This window comes from Mesocricetus auratus, unplaced genomic scaffold, assembly GCF_017639785.1.
Source record: "Mesocricetus auratus isolate SY011 unplaced genomic scaffold, BCM_Maur_2.0 Super-Scaffold_4256, whole genome shotgun sequence".
NCBI lineage: Eukaryota > Metazoa > Chordata > Mammalia > Rodentia > Cricetidae > Mesocricetus > Mesocricetus auratus.
Window position 1 is genome coordinate 76240518 of NW_024429182.1, and position 17180 is coordinate 76257697.

At 43.5% G+C, this 17180-nt stretch overlaps 1 pseudogene; it reads left to right on the forward strand.

Moving 5' to 3' along the window:
* Nucleotides 1–2984: 2984 nt before the first annotated feature.
* Nucleotides 2985–17180, forward strand: part of LOC101824482 — a 126580-nt pseudogene continuing 112384 nt past the window's right edge.

The window sequence follows — 17180 nt, forward strand, 5'->3', positions numbered from 1 at the left end:
TCCTCCCTCTCTGTCACTGGATTCCTTGAGTTCAGCTCAGTGTTTAGCTGTGGGAGTCTGCCTCTTCTTCCATCAGCCATTGAATGAAGGTTCTGTTTCCCAGACTCTCTGGCCAAGGGATTGTAGGCTGGCACTTCCCAGATCTATGTCTAAAATCCATATATGAGAGAGTACATGCCATGTTTCTCTTTTTGTGACTGGGTTACCTCACTCAGGATGGTTTCTTCTAGTGCCATCCATTTGCCTGCAAATTTCAGGATTCCATTGTTTTTTTCTGCTGAATAATACTCCATTGTGTAAATGTACCACATTTTCTCTATCCAATCTTCGGGTGAGGGACATCTAGGTTGCTTCCAAGTTCTGGCAATTACAAATAAAGCTGCTATGAACATAGTGGAACAGACGTCCTTGTTGTATGAATGGGCATCTTTTGGATATATGCCTAAGAGTGGAGTTGCTGGGTCTTGTGGTAGGTTGATTCCCATTTTCCTGAGGAATCTCCATACTGCTTTCCAAAGTGGCTGAACCAGTTGGCACTCCCACCAGCAATGGAGGAGTGTCCCCCTTTCACCACAACTTCTCCAGCATAAACTGTCGTTGGTGTTTTTGATTTTAGCCGTTCTGACAGGAGTGAGATGGTACCTCAGAGTTGTTTTGATTTGCATTTCCTGGATGGCTAAGGTGGCATAGGGATTCTTAGGATTGCCTGGAGCTAGTTCACGATGTCTACAAACAGTGATACATTTACACTTTTGCTTTCAGGGTTGGTGCTTTCTTACATGGCTGTGGCTAGAACTTGAGGCACTACGGTAAACAGCAGCGGCAGATGCTGGCATGTGTATCCTATTTCTTTTGCTGCTATCATCCTGCCGGCTGTGGTTTTACGAAGGTTGGCCATCAGGTTGATGAAGTTTCCTTTTAGTTGGTTTCCTGAGTGGTGTTTGTAAAAGGGAGTTGAAGCTTCTCAAATGCTTTGTCTGAACCAATCAGGATGAATGTGTGGGGTTTTCCTCTGTTAATGTGGTCAAGTGCTTTGTCTGCACCAAGCAGCATGAGTGTGTGTGGGTTCCCCTCTATTAACACGGCATATTATATTTTAGTACTTTCCTTTTAAGGAGGAGAGAAATCAGACCCACCATTTCCACTGGAATTTTCCTACTGAGAACTGAGTTGCCTGAGTAGTTAGGTTTAGAAATTCCCCAGCCCTGATCAAATGGGACACCAGGATTCCTTCAAGACAGTGTTGCTTTCATATGTGGCAAAGTAGTGTAAGGACATTGGCAGCTGTTGGCGGTGGACTGGAGTCAACGCGGTTCTGGAAACTTCCCACACACAGTACTCTGCCTCTTTCCCATGGCAGGTAAGTAATTAGAGAAGGAGTGTATGTCTCCATCCTTGGTTTCAGAACAAACTTGAAGATATCTTTTAAACGAATTTCATTGTCATCATCATCATCAGTGTGTGTGTGGGTTCATACATGCCTCCTCCTCATTTTGTGTGTGTGTGTGTGTGTGTGTGTGTGTGTGTGTGTGTGTGTGTGTGACACATATCACAGCACACGTGTGGAAGGAAGTCCAAGGACCGCTTTGTGGAGTCAGCCCTCTCTTTTCACCATTACATGGATTCTGGGGATTGAACATCGGTCACCAGGCTTCTGTAGAAAATGCCTTTATCCACTGAGCCATCGCACCAGCCCTTGAAAGGATCAATTTTAAACAAACAGTGGCTCTCAGCAATATCCTGTCCGGAATGGAGATGTTACTAGTGGCAACTGAGCCAAAGAAACACTAGTAGGCAACTAGAGATGCACCAGGAAGGGAAGGAAGCCAAGTCTGAAGGTTTTTTTTTTGTTTTTTCGAGACAGGGTTTCTATGTGGTTTTGGAGGCTATCCTGGAACTCGCTTGGTAGTCGAGGTTGGTCTCTAATTTACAGAGATCCACCTGCCTCTGCCTCCTGAGTGCTGGGATTAAAGGCATACGCCACCAACGCCTGGCCAAGTCTGAAGGTTTATAGAGCAGGTTAGTATTGGTGTAACTGGGTTCCAAACCCCACAGAGAAACAACCTTGGGAGAAAGTATAGAGTATGCTCCTCAGACTTATCTCATATACACTATATCTCTAGAGGGCGGTACTGACCCAAAGGCTACTTTTATCAATAGACTGATTGATTGGTTTAAATTTTATTTTATTATTACTATTGGGAGAGGGAGAGAGAGAGAGAGATTGAGAGAGAGAGAGAGATTGAGAGAGAGAGAATATGAATTTCTCGTAGAAGTATTGGGATTCTACATGTGAGTCACTGCATCTAGTTTTCTGTGAGTCCCAGGGATTGAATTCAGGTTCATGTGTCAAATACTTTTACCTACTAAACTATTTCACTAGTTAATGACTCTATGTGGTAGTTTGAATGTATTTGCCTCCCCCTCCCATAAGCTTATAGGGAGTGGCACTATTAGGAGGTGTGGCCTTGTTGGAGGAAGTGTGTGGTCTTGTTGGAGGAGGCTGGATGACAACACGCCTTTAATCCAGACCTTGAGGCTGGAAGGCACACCTTAATCTGGGCCACACCTTCTTTGGAAGAGTGTCACTATGGGGGCGGACTTTGAGGTTTCCTATGCTCAGGATACCTCCCAGAGAGTCAGTTGATTTCCTGTTACCTGAAAGATATAGGACATTTGACTTTTCTCTAGCACCAAGCTTGCCTGCCTGCCTGCTGCCATAATCCCCCGCAATGACAGAATTGTAAGTGAGCCACCACAATGAAATGTGGCCATGAGGCCGGCCTCTTTCTTTCTTTTTTTTTTTTTGAAACAGGGTTTCTCTGTATTGTTTTGGAGGCTGTCCTAGAACTCGCTCTGTAGACAGGCTGGCCTACCCCATGTAGGACCTCCTAGAGTTTGTGAAGGGACTGGGCCTGTGGATCTCCAAGACTGGTGGCAGCCACAGGATATCCCAGAGGAGTTCCAGTGAGGACCCAGTGATGATGGTGTACCAGAAACAAGAAGCTGTGAACCAGACCAGTGACTCATTGCAACGATCATTACAGCTGATGGGACAAAGAGGTATGCTGTATGGCATCCTGAAGCCTCCATTGCCACCAGGACTAATGAAGAGGTGCTGGAGAGGCAGAAAAGAAGAAGCAAAGAGATTTTTCTCTTGTTGTGGTTTTTGTTTTGTTTTGTTTTTAGGGTTTTTTTTTTGCTTTTGCTTTTACTTGCTTGCTTGTTTGTTTTGATTTGTTTCTTTTTGTGGGGGTGAGGCAGGAATGAGGGGAGGATGGAGGGACTAGGAGGTAGGTAGAATTGGGGTGCATGATGTGAAACTCCTGAAGAGTCAATAAAGAAGTTAAGCACATAGAAATTGATAAAAAAAAAAAGTTGCCATGGTCATGGTGTCTCCTGACATCAATGAAAAAATCAAACTAAGACACTCCATTAAAAATGCTTTTAAAAGATTAACCATTTAAGTTAGTGTAGCGTAAGTCAAGGGATTCAATAAGACATTTTCTTTCATACATATGTGTCTTTGTTTACCCCACCTCACCCACACTGGTTCCCTTCCTTCCTCTAGACAGCCTCTGCCCTCTCCTCTCTACTTCCCACTTCCTCCTCTCTCTCTCTCTCTCTCTCTCTCTCTCTCTCTCTCTCTCTCTCTCTCTCTCTCTCACACACACACACACACACACAAACACTTTTACATTAGGCTCTGCCTATGAGAGATAATGTGTCATTTGTCTTTCTGAGTTTGGTTTATTTCGATTAACATAATGGTTTTCATCCAAAGTGGTGACACCAGGCTGTAACCTCACCACTTTGGAGGTCAAGGTCATTGACAGCTACACAGGGAGTTCAATGCTGGCTTGGGGTACATGAGACCCTGTCCTTAAAAATTGGGGCATGGGAAAGGTTTCTACTTGTATTTCCCCAAAAATGCCACGACTTCCTCTTTCTTCACGGAGAATGTTCCATGGTATTTCCTTTTCTGTTCATCTGGGCATCCACGGCGGCTCGTTGACAGTGCAGCAACAGTGGAAGTGCAAACACCTCTGTGCTAACTGACTTGGAGTTACCAGTGGGGTGGCAGGGTCCTGTGGAAGCTCTCTGTTTAGTTTTGAACCTCCATGCTGATGTCCATAGTGGCTGCACAAGTTTGCATTCAGTGTCTAAGCATTTCTTTCCCTCCAGTTCTCTCCAGTAGTTGTTGTCCTTTTTGTTTTTATTTTGTTGTTTGTTTTGAGATATCTATAACCTGGGATGGACTAGGATTTACTATGTAGACCAGGCTGGCCTTGAACTCACATCCCTCTTTCCTCAGCAGTCTCTCAGGTCTTGTGATCACAGTGTGGAAGCAACAATACCCATCACTTGTTTCCCCCATGCTGTCTATTCTGAATGGAGTGAGATACATGCTTTATGTACCAAGCCCACATCTGATGGGTACCTGTAGAGAGACGCCCTCCTGGCCATTTTCTAGGCTGGTGATTGTTACCTTTGTTGTACAGAAGACTTTTAAGTCTGTGCCACTCCGTACTTGATCCCATGACTCCCATCAGCCCTTGCTAAAGGCACTCCCAGCCTCCTTTGCAGGTGTACTGGGCAGGCTCCAGTGGTCAGAGACAGACCTCAGGAAGGAGGCACATTGCTTGCAGATGAAAGCCACTGAGAGAGAGTGTGCTTTTGAACTTCATGGGAGCCTTTCAAGATGTCTTTTCACTGGTGCTTCCAGACAGTGACCCATTGTTTCAATTTCTTTTTTAGAAAAAACAAAACAAAACAAAACAACTACCCCACAACTTTCCAAAAGAGGGCTAATGGGATAAGTTACATCTCCATTGCTTCAGGTCAAGGCTTGTCCTCACTATTCAACTCTCTTTGCTTTTCTCATAAATTTTTTTGAGATGCATTCCGTACACCTTAGGGTGTCTCCCCACCTTTCCTTTTTGCAGTACTAGGGGTTGATCCTGGGCATCACATGTGCCACTGAACCTCTTTTACTTATTGAGAGTGTAGACAGAGTTCCTACCATACCCACCCACTCTTGCAACCACTAATTTACTCTCTGTCTGTCTAGCCTCTTAGTGCTGGGGATTGCACCCAGGGCCTTGAACATGCTACATGAATACTGTACCACTGAGTGGTGGTTCTTCTTTTGTGGATTTGTCTGTTTTGACAGTTCATATAAACAGAATTGTAGAACGTGTGGCCTTTTCCAGCTGGGTGTTGGCTTGACTCACCTGCTCCATTCCTTTATATAGAGGAATTATCCTATAGAATCACAATACCACCTTATTAACCTTAAAGATGGATATTTGGGTTGTTCTATTTTTTTGTTATCATGAACAACAGGCATTTGGTTGCTGTCATTTGTGTGCAGTGTGTGTGTGTGTAGATAGCTTCATGTGCTTTTCCTGGGTGTATACCTATGGCTTCTATGGTAACTCCATGTTTGATATTTTAAGAAGCGGTCAAACTTTTTCCACATAGAGGCTGCTCCAGTCTGTACTCCTGCAGCAACATAGGAAGGTTCTGGTCCAATTTCTTCACATGCTTACCAATGCTTGTTCTTCTTCTGATCATGCCCTCCTGCTGGGAATGAAGTGGTAAATCACTGTGGCTTTGATTAGCATGTCCCTAATGACTGGTAATGATGAGCATCTCTTCCTGTGCTTGTTTGCTTTTTTTTTCCTTTTTTCTTGCTTGGTGCTTTAACCCAGATTTCATCCCCGAGGGCTCCGAGCTTCTGTGCAATACTTGAAGCAGGCTGGGTTGCTGTGGCTGCCTATTCATGGGTGAAACTAACACAACACACTGAGTTTCCCTGTATGTATATTCTCTGCATTAGAGATACCCTCCACTCTGTCTTCATTATGTAGCAGAAATTCTGGGTCTTTTTGATAATGACAACCAATTAGTTCTACTAGGATAGTAGCATCACCTTTCATTGCTAGGCTACTACCACACAGAGCTTCTGATGACCAGATTTCAGCTTAGTGGAATGATCATTGTGTCACCTAGTAGAAGCGTCTCTCCCAAGGGAATCAGCAGGATTTAAGGTTTTGGGTAGAGGTGATATAGAGTCCCTAAGTGTGTTGTTGGGAGTTGTAGTGGAGGCACCATTGATGTTGGAGCTTAGATCCCTGTGTTTTATTAGGGACACACTACCACATTTAGGCTGTTGGCTCAGAGTGTATATCACATCCTAATGGACAGTAAATAATTTGCAAGGTATCATTTCTAGACGGGAGTCTTGATAGCATCTTGAATGGACCATTTTTGTTTCCTATTATATATCTCGGCCGGGCGTTGGTGGCGCATGCCTTTAATCCCAGCACTCGGGAAGCAGAGGCAGGTGGATCTCTGTGAGTTCGAGGCCAGCCTGGTCTACAAAGCGAGTTCCAGGACAGCTTCCAAGACAATACAGAGCTGTCTTGAAAAAAAACAATAAAAAATAAAAAAGCATATCGCATAGGCATTGTTACAGTGTGAATATGAAGAAGTCCTTCAAAAGCTCATGTACTGGAGACCTGGTTGCCAGCTGATGGGTTTTGGGAAGTGAGTGTATCCTAAGGTCCTGAATTAGTTAACATTAATCCCTTGATGAATTTGTGTCATGGTGGCATTACTGGGAAGTGGTGCTCTCACAAAGCCAGGGATACACAGTCATATCCTGTCTCAAAACAGACAGACAGACAAACACCCTCACCAAAACAACAACGTCTTAGTTTTCTATTGTTGTGATGAGACACCATCATCGTGACAATTCTTATAAAAAAAAAAGCACTTAAGCCGGGCGGTGGTGGCGCACACATTTAATCCCAGCACTCGGGAGGCAGAGGCAGGCGGATCTCTGTGAGTTCGAGGCCGGGCTGGACTGCCAGCCTCCAAAACAATACAGAGAAACCCTGTCTCGTAAAACAAACAAAAAATAAAAAAAAGCACTTAATTGGGACTTACATACAGTTCCAGAGTTTAGTCCATTATCAGTATGGTGGGAAGCATGGAGAAATGCAGACAGACATAGTTCTGAAGAGATAGCTGGGAGTTCTACAACCAGACCCACAGGCATCAGGAAGAGAGAGACACTGGTCCTGGCCTAAGCTTCTGACACCTCAAAGTTCTTGGTGTTCTCTTTTGCATGGATCCATGGGAAAATTAGGGTCCCTCCAATAGAATTTCAGCCCAAGCACTAGAAGAGTGAATCAGCGTCTGCTGAACTGACTGCCTGTTGCTTCACACACAAAAAAAAACCCCTTTTTTATTGTTGTACAATTTACACCTCTTAGCAAGTCAATGTCCACATACCAAAATATCTTATCTGGAGTTGGTTGAAGGAACCATTTGCCCAAGAAATTCCCAGCCATGAGACATCTTAGTTTTCTAAGTCCTCACAACTAAGTTTTGCAAAGGCTCTGAGTCCTTCAGGAAGAACTCAGATAAGAAGCAAACACTTCAAACAAAAGGTAACAATCACAAAAGGTAGTATCATACAAGGCAGTTCAAAGCCTAGGTGCTAACACTCCAAGTTCAGGCCAGACGCAGGGCTCTGTGGGATTTCCCGCTGCACTTAGTGCCTTAGGGTTTTTATTGCTGTGAAGAGACACCATGACCATGGCAACAGTTTCAGAGGTTCATTCTGTTATCATCATCATGTAGAACATGGTGTCCTGCAGGCAGACATAGTGCTGAAGTAGTTGAAAGTCCTACATCTTGGTCAGTAGGCAACAGGAAGTTCATTGAGACACTGGGCGGTATCTTGAGTGTAGGAAACCTCAAAGCTCATCCCCACAGTGACACACTTCCTCCAACAAAGCCATATCCACCCCAACAAAGCCACACCTCCTAATAGTGGCACCCCCTATGAGATTATAGGGGTCAATTATATTCTTTTTTTTTTTCAAGACAAGGTTTCTCTGTATTGTTTTGGAGGCTGTCCTGGAATTTGCTCTGTAGACCAGGCTGGCTTCGAACTCACAGAGATCCTCCTGCCTCTGCCTCCCGAGTTCTGGGATTAAAGGCGTGTGCCACCAATGCCCAGCAGCCAATTATATTCAAACTCCCACACCCAATGACACACTTCTTCCAATATGGCTACACCTACTCCCACAAGATCACATCACTTGCCGGACATTGGTGGTGCACACCTTTAATCCCAGCACTCAGGAGGCAGAGGCAGGTGGATCTCTGTGAGTTCCGAGGCCAACCTGGTCTACAGAGCGAGTTCCAGGACAGCTTTCAAAACAATACAGAGAAAAAGGTCACATCTCTTAACTGCTCTCAAGCAGTACCACTCCCTAATGATCAAGTATTCAAATATATGGGCTACTGGGGGCCATTTCTACTTAAACTACCACAAACAGGTACCAAGTATAGATGGGGGAAGTCCTGTGAATGTGCTTATCTTATTGGTTGTTGAATAAAGCACTGTTGGCCAATAGGGAAGCAAGATAGGTTGTACTAGGAGTCAAGAAGGATTCTGGGAAAGAGAGGCACTGGCAGTCACGATGTAGGAAGCCAGAGGAGTAAGAGGTCTGGACCCTGTTCTCCGGTAAGCAAAGACCACATGGGAATATTCAGATTAGCAGTTATGGGTTAACAATTAAGTCAGAGCTAGCCAATAAGAAATCATAGCAAATGGCCAACAGCTTCATGTTTAATATATCGTCCTGTGTATTATTTGAGGGTTTAGACAGCTCGGCAGGGCCCAGGCAGCTGTCAGGAAGACTATACATTACAAAGTATCCCAAAAGTCTTTAGAGAGTGGTGATATACTAGAAACAGAAAAAGGAAACAAACTCACTTAGATTTTTGTGTTTCTCAGTAGGAGAGAATAATTTTCAGTAAGGAGCCTCCTACAGGGCACATTTGGCTCAATGCAGTCACCCTGCCACCACACTTGTGCACCTTCAGGACGTCATATATTAAAGATTCAGTGTTAGTATATGCATGATGCCAATATACCAAATGTTTAGCAATGGCAGTAGCTGCGTCACTCTTGGCAGGGTGCCACGTTGTTAGACCCTCACTAAATCTGTTTCTGCCACTAATTAGTATCTTTAAGGACCAGCTGTGCCAGCAGAGTGACAGCTGAGTATACAGCCACTGACCTCTGTCTTTGTGTGTGTTTTCCATCTTTGCGTGTGTGGCATTGACATGAGACACGAAAACACACGTGATTCTTTTCCTGCAAATCTGTCCATCAACATCTCTGATGCTCCACTTTTGTTCCCTCCTGGTCTTGATCAACCACTGAAGCCATGTACTGCCTAGAAGTCTTGGTATGTCTGTAACCCAAATTTCTGGGGCTTCCCAAAGATTGCACATTGCTATTTCCGACTTCAAATATCTTTATGGCAGGAGAGCTGCCAAGTTATATATAAGGCCCATGTGTTCTGGACCCCTGGTTCTGAAACTGGAACCTACCCACTGTTGTATTTTTTGCTGGGCCTAGTTCAAAACTAATAGCAATTGTGCTAGCTAGTGTTAATGTCAACTTGACACGCAAACTAGAGATATCTGAGAGAAGGGAAACTTAATTAAGGAAATGCCTTCATTAAATATCTGGCTGTAAGACATTTTCTTAATTAGTTATTGATTGGGGAGGACACAGACCAATGTTGCTAGTACCATCCCTGGGTTGGTGGTCCTGGGCTTTTAAGAAATCAGGCTGAGCAAACCATGAGGAACAAACCAGTGAGTAGCATTCCTCCATGACCTCTGCATCAACTCCTGTCTCCAGGATCCTGCCCTGCTTAAGTTCTTGTTTTGACTTTCTTCAATGATGAATAGCAATAAGGAGGTATAAGCCAAATAAACCTTCTCCTCTCCAACTTGCCTTTTAGTCATGGTGTTTCATTGCAGCAATAATAACCAACTAAAACAGCAAATAAGCAAGAAGCAACAACCTGGCTGGTGCATGCCTAGAGTCCCAGCTAAGGCAAGAAGATTTTGAGTTTGAGGCTACTGGGCTACATAGCAAGACCCAGTGTGTGTGTGTGTGTGTGTGTGTGTGTGTAGAGAGAGAGAGAGAGAGAGAGAGAGAGAGAGAGAGAGAGAGAGAGAGAGAGAGAGAGAGAGAGAGAGAGAGAAGTAGTAGTAGTAGAAGGAGGAGGAGGGGAGGAAGAAGGAGGAGAAGCAAAGACAGCAACATTCCCAAAGAAGCTTTGAGCTGCTTCCAAAACTCCAAAGGGATCTACTGAGTGCTGCTGTCTTTAGTGGCAGGAGATGAACATGCAGTATTTTGTATTCTTTCTCTTGTTTTGGAGCAAGTGTGTCTAGCCACTAGGCAAGAAGGAAAGTGTTATCAAAGTGTCAGGGCCTGGATCTTTGTGTCTTTGTGTTGTTTATCTTCTACTCCAAAGTACCCAGAATGTCAGTGGTTTCCCACTTCCTTCTCAAGTCTGATGGTTGTGGGTGTCATGGGTATAGTGAATCTGAGTTACATCCTGTTGGACCTTCAGAAGACAAAGTAGTCTTGAGACCTTGGGACAAGACTGACATAGAGCAGGGGAGTTAGTATGGCAAGACTGTGAACGCATGTCACTGTGTGTGTTTAGTTAACTGGATGCCTGAATCCCCATTTCTGATGGAGAGTAAGAGATCAGCAGCTGCATCCTGACTTCAGAATTTTCCTGGAAAGGTAGCCATTGAAGGTTTGCTTGGGGGAGTGATATAGTTTACTCATGTTGCAAAAGAGTGATTGGGGAGAGACTGGAGAGGACAGCAGGGCATTCAATAAGATGTCATATTTTTCTTTTTCTTTTCTTTCTTTCTTTTTTTTTTCCCGAGACAGGGTTTCTCTGTATTGTTTTGGAGGCTGTCCTGAAACTGGCTCTGTAGACCAGGCTGACCTCAAACTCACAGAGATCCACCTGCCTCTGCCTCCCGAGTGCTGGGATTAAAGGTGTGGGTCACCAATGTCCAGCTAAGATGTCATATTTTGTATCTATCTCATATTTGGAGTTGTTGACCTGGTGGACCTCATTTATTGTTATGAGGGAACAGGATCTGACATTGGATTGATGTATCTGTTAGGACAAAATTCATGGGCTGCTGTAATAAGTGGCCCCTACAGCTCAGAGTTCTATACAATAAAAATCTCACATCATAATACAATGTAAGAAGTCAGAGGCCTTGCTATAAAATGAATTGTCCCTCTCCATTAATGTGTATATTGAAGCTTTCATGGTGGAGTTAGTGGTGTTATAAGTGTTCCCCACCCTTTTTTTCTAGCCATAGGAATACCTGCCAGATAAGAAAAGGGCCCTTAGTCAGGTGTGGTGGGACATTCCTTTAATTTCAGATATTTGTGAGTTCAAGGCCAGTCTGGTCTACATAATGAGTTTCAGGACAACTATGACTGTGTAGTGAGACCCTTTTTTAAAAAAGAGGGTGGGGAATCCTCATAAGAAACTGATTTCAGTTAGTTTGATCTTAGACTTTTAACCCCCAGACCATGAGAAAATAATTATCTGTTATTAAAAAACACAACACTCTTTAGTATTTTATTACAGTAGCCTGAGCAGACCAATATAGTTCCTGTCTTGAGGCTCTGTTCTCCTTTCTTCTAGTCAGTGGTTAGATGCAGAAAGAGAATGGAAGATCACACAGAGGAAGTTGGGCTGGGCCAGCCAACACTGGAAATGGTGCCTCATTTACCCTCAGTTCTACAGGCAAACCTAGTAATATGGCTACTCTCAATTGCAAGGGACACTGGGAAATGTAGTCTAGCTGTGTACTCATGAAGAAGAGGAAGTGGGTAAAAGCTGAAGCCAGGGAACAAAAGACAGCAGTACTAAACACACCTGGTGTGACGACTGTTCTTGGTTGTCAGCTTGACTACAACGATTTTTTTAAAGTTTATTTTATGTGTATTAGTATTTTGCCTGCATGAATGTCTCTATGAAGATGTCAGGTCCTCTAGAACTGGAATTACAGATAGTCGTGAGCAGCCATGTGGGTGCTGGGAATTGAACCCAGGTTCTCTAGAAGAGCAACCAGTGCTCTTAACCTCTGAGCCATCTCTCTAGCCCAACGATTTATTTTTTGTTTTTGTTTTTGTTTTTCAAGACAAGGTTTCTCTGTGGCTTTGGAGGCTGTCCTGGAACTCACTCTGTAGACCAGGCTGGCCTCGAACTCACAGAGATCCGCCTGCCTCTGCCTCCTGAGTGCTGGGATTAAAGGCGTGCGCCACCAAGGCCCGGCTCCAAGGATTTTTTAATTAAATAATTTGAGGTGGAAAGAGCCACCTTTAATCTAGGTTACACCTTCTGCTAGCAGTCTGTACAAAGGACTTGGAAGAAGGACACTCTCTTTTTTTTTCCTGCTTGCACTTACTTTTCTTAGCAAGTCCATTTCTTCACTGGCATTAGAGCCTACATCTTTGGAATTCTGAGTTGTACTGAAGACCATCTGAGACAAACAGCCTAGCAGACAGAACACCTTCTGGATTCTTGGATTTTCTGTTGGTACACAGCTGTTGTTGGACTAGCTGGACCATAGTCTGTAAGCTACTCTAATAAACACACACACACACACACACACACACACTCTCTCTCTCTCTCTCTCTCTCTCTCTCTCTCTCTCCCCCCCCCTCAGTTTTATTTCTCCAGAGAACTCTAATTAATACATCTGGTAATGTCCTAGGAACTTTTTAGAATCAAGTTATATTGTAATAGGAGAAGAGATAGTTTGAAATTACAGTTGGTCTAAGTGGCTGTGTACCAACATTCCTATCAAATGAGGGGACTCTATACAAGTCCACCTAGGAAAGAAGGGCAGGTCAATTGGGAACCTCAGAAGTGACATTTGGAGATTCAGACAGGCATGTGGGTGTTTGGGTAAGTTCTCAATGGGTATTATGAGTCAACTACCTATGTTGGGCTCAAGAATGGGGCTCTCACCTCTGAGATACAGAGATGTATTATACTCAGAAGAAATCAGAAGCCTAATGTTTAGGCAGAGAGGTGGCCTTTTCAATCTAAAAAAAATATTTTAAATATTTAATTAAAATTTAGTTATATCCTTTTCTCCTTTCTCTCTCCTCCTTCAAACCCTGTCCATGTGCCCTCCTTGCAACTTCTCAAATTAATGGTTTGTTTATTACTATCATTGTTACACAGTGTGGTAGTTTGAACATAATTGGCCCCCATAAGCTCATAGGGAGTGTCACTGTAGGAAGCATGGCCTTGTTGGAGAAGGTGTGTCACTGTGGGGGTGGACTTCGAAGTCTCTTATGCTCAAGACATAGACTCCTTCTGCTGCCTGTGGATCAAGACGTAGAACTCTCGACTCCTTCTCCAGTACCATGTCCCATCATGATGATAATGGACTAAACCTCTGAAACCATAAGCCATCTCAGTTAAATGTTTTCCTTTATAAGAGTTGCCATAGCCATGGTCTCTTCACAGCAATAGAAACCCTGATTAGGACACACAGATATACATATACATAAATATGTGCATGCAACCTGCTGAGTTCATTTAGTGTTGCTTGCATGTGTCTCTCAGGGCTGACAACTTGGTATTGAATGTGGTTAGGGGGCTCATCCTTCAGGAAGACTAATTCTCCCTCCCACACCAGTCATTAGTTTCTTGTACTTCTTGGTCTAGGGGTGGAGTTCCTGGAAAGCTTCCCCTTTCTCATCAGCATGTTTCTTAGCATTGCTATTGTTTGAGTCCTGTTTTAGGCAGCCATGTTGTTGTAGTATTATGGGTGTAGCTTCAGTGTCATTTCTAGGAGACACAATCTCACAGGAAACTTCCTCTGGATTTTACAGTCTTTCTGTTACCTCTACCTGAGCTTTAAGAGTAGGAGCTAGGCACGCCACAATCAGTTGTTCCCCGTGTTTTGACCACTTATGGTTTTCTGTGATGGTCTCCATCTGCTGCAAAGAGAAACTTTGATAAGGGGTGAGAACTTCACTGATCTTTGGTGTAAGGATAAGTAGCCACAGCTGACAGGACTCTTCATTGCTTTTCCTCTTTGGCAGCTTGCACAGAACCTTCTGGTGTGATGAAAGCTAGTCTTTAGGGAGGGGTCTTTCAGGCCAGCTCTAGCTCCATTCTTCTGGGTCTTGTGTCAGAAGTGCATGGTATCTTCAATAGTAGGGACTAGGCTCCACCCACCTTCAGCTGTCCTAGTGGAGGGAAGAGCTTTGGTGAATAGTTACTCCTTCTCAACTCCCACCTCATATAGTCAGCATGAAGGGTGTTGAACACAGCTCCCTGCTTCCAGGATTAGTCACTATAATCAGTTGTAGACACACTGAGCCAGCAAGAATCAGGCCAGAATTATTTGATGGAGTCATATAAAAGTCTCTTTCTAATGCAGCTGTTTTAGCACAATGCTTTCCAAATCATGAAACAACCCATTAGATAATTCAGCAATTTTAATCAACACTAGAAAACACAACACAATATAGAGCAGAAACAACCATGGATATTATAAATAGGGTTAAGTTTTACTGGGGGAATATTTACATATCTACATCTTTAGTGTAAAATGATGACTCAAATATATAGTGGTACCTTAAAATTGTCCCACTTAATGATGCTGTAGCCATTTTTAGTTTGTATAAGTACATTCTATGATATAACATGAAAAATAAAAGACCCAGAGACAGATATTAGGGTTTAAATTTCAAACTGAAGATCAGAGAGTCAAAGCAGCCAGGCCAGTAGCTCTTACCTCTACCCAGCTAAAATGACAATCCTGTCTCCACGAATTCTCAGAGGCAAAAGTTCTCAGTTCCTGTCTCCTTCTCCTTCACTGCCTAGCCAGTGAAGGAATGCATGTACTAGCAAGGTGAGGGCAAGCAGGCAAATAGCAAAAGCTTCCTTCTTCTATGTCCTTATAAAGACTTCCAGCAGGAGGTATGGCCCATATTAAAGGTATATCTTCCCACCTCATGATTTGGATTAAAGGTTCGCATCTTCCTGCCCCAAGATGCAGATCAAAGGTGTGTGTCTTCCTAACTCCGAGGTTCAGACTAAAAGTGGATTCACCACCTCAAATCAAGCAAAAATCTCTCCCATGTATGCCCTCCATTTCTGGCTTATAGTTTACTCCAGATATAGTCACAACCTGAAGAGTGCGTGAGGGGTGAGTGCTGTCTTTCACTCCCATCCATATTGCCAGTGGCTGCCCCCAGAGCCTTAACTCCACTTTAGTCTAAGAGAAAGTGTCCCATTCAAAAGATGAAACCATTTCCATCCATTCCCTGGTATCTGATTCTTATGGTTCCTGGTTCTAACCCAACTGTTTATTGTTTCCTCTGATGATTTCAAAAAGTTGTCTGTGGCAGTGAATGACAAAGCCAAGTTGGAGTACTTGCCTCAGAGCTTTTGGCTGTTTTTGTTCATCAGCCCCAACCTCCATAGTAGGAGCAATCCTACTGTTACATCTACTAGGTCAACCTTGCATCAGTCAGAACTCTGAATGCAACAGTAGCAGATGTTCAATTGAAATTAGCTTAAAGATAAAAAGAAGGCTGTTCACAGTCTTGAGTGACTGGATTTGAACGACGTAGGTACTCTGGAGTCTAGCAGTTTGCAAATTATGTCTCTAGAAATTCGAAGTTGGTAGAGTGTTTATCTAGCATGTATGAAACCTAGATTGAGTCCTTATCATGTGAGCCAGCTGTGGTGGCACACACCTGTGGTCAATCTTGGCATCTAGGAGTGGAGGCAGGAGGATCAAAAGTGAAAGGTCATCATCAGTGCTCTAGTTTCACTCTGTGGCTGTGCAAACACATGACCAAAAGCACTTTGAGGAGAGGGTCCATCATTGAAGGAACTCAGGACAGAAGCTCAAGCAGGAACTGAAGCAGAAACCATTTCAAGCACAGCCCAGGCCCACCTGCCCATAGATTTTTCTGTCTATATCAACAGCTAGTCAAGACTATCTCCCAAAGAGAAGGTCACAGGCCACTGATCAAGACAATTCTTCAATTGAATTCTCTCCTCCAAGATGTGTTGTGGAGTATTCCTTTACACTGTGTGAAGATGCCTCACTGTGATTGGCTTAATAAACAGATAAACAGCCAATAACTAGGCAGGAGGCATAGGCAGGACTTCTGGACAGAGAGAGCTCTGGTAAGAAGAAAAGTGGAGTCACCAGCCAGATGTGAAATAACCGGGATGGCATAATGGAGATGAGGTAACAAGCAGATGGAAGAACAGAGATTTAAAAATATGGAATAATTTAAGTTATGAGAGCTAGTTAGAAACAAGCCTAAGCTATAGGCCAAGCTTTCATAGTTAATAATAAGTCTCTGTGTCATTTTTTTTTTGTGAACTTATAACCCAAAAGGAAAAGTCTGTTTACACAGATGACTTTTCTTGTAATTCCAGAATTTAGCAGCCTGAGGCAGAAGGATCATGAGATTGAGGCCAGTGAGAGCTACATAGCTACATCTGGGCAAACATTTGTCTTTATTTAAAAAAGTAAAGTAACGCAATTTACCTTGTGATTCTGAATGCTTTCTTAGATATTGATTAGTAATTAGTATGGAACTAATAGATTAATATACAGTCATGTATCAATTTTATTTTGTGTGTCTGTGTATGTATACCACCACAGTGTGTGTGTGTGTGTATGTGTGTGTGTGTTTGCTTGTATGTACACATGTGTACCACATTCGTGCCTGGTGCCTGTGGAGATCAAAAGCATGTTGGACCCCTGGATCTGTAGTTACAGATGGTTGTGAGCCACCACATGGCTGCTGGGAAGTCAACTCAGGTCCCCTGGAAGAGCAGCACCTGCTCTTAGCCACGAGCCATCTCTCCAGGGCCAGCCGTCCCTTTTGAATGGATCAGTCTCCCCTGATTACCAAGCAGAAAGGCCTCCAGCTCCACCGGCTCATAGTTAACTTGACTCCAGCTCATGAGTTTGAGAGTCTTACAGCTGAGTGAGACAGTTCCCAAAACTGAGAGAGAGAGAGAGAGAGAGAGAGAGAGAGAGAGAGAGAGAGAGAGAGAGAGAGAGAGAGAGAGAGAGATTCGTTTAATAAATTCGGTGACTTTTTACTAATATAGATTTCAAAGACTATTTGCTGAAGTTAGAAAGAGACTGTCCTGCATGCCAGGACAGTAGAGGGAAAGAGATAGAAGAGGGAGAAACAGAAAGATAAAATTAAGTAAATAAAGTAAAATAAAAAGATTAAGGTTGAGCATGGTGGTGCA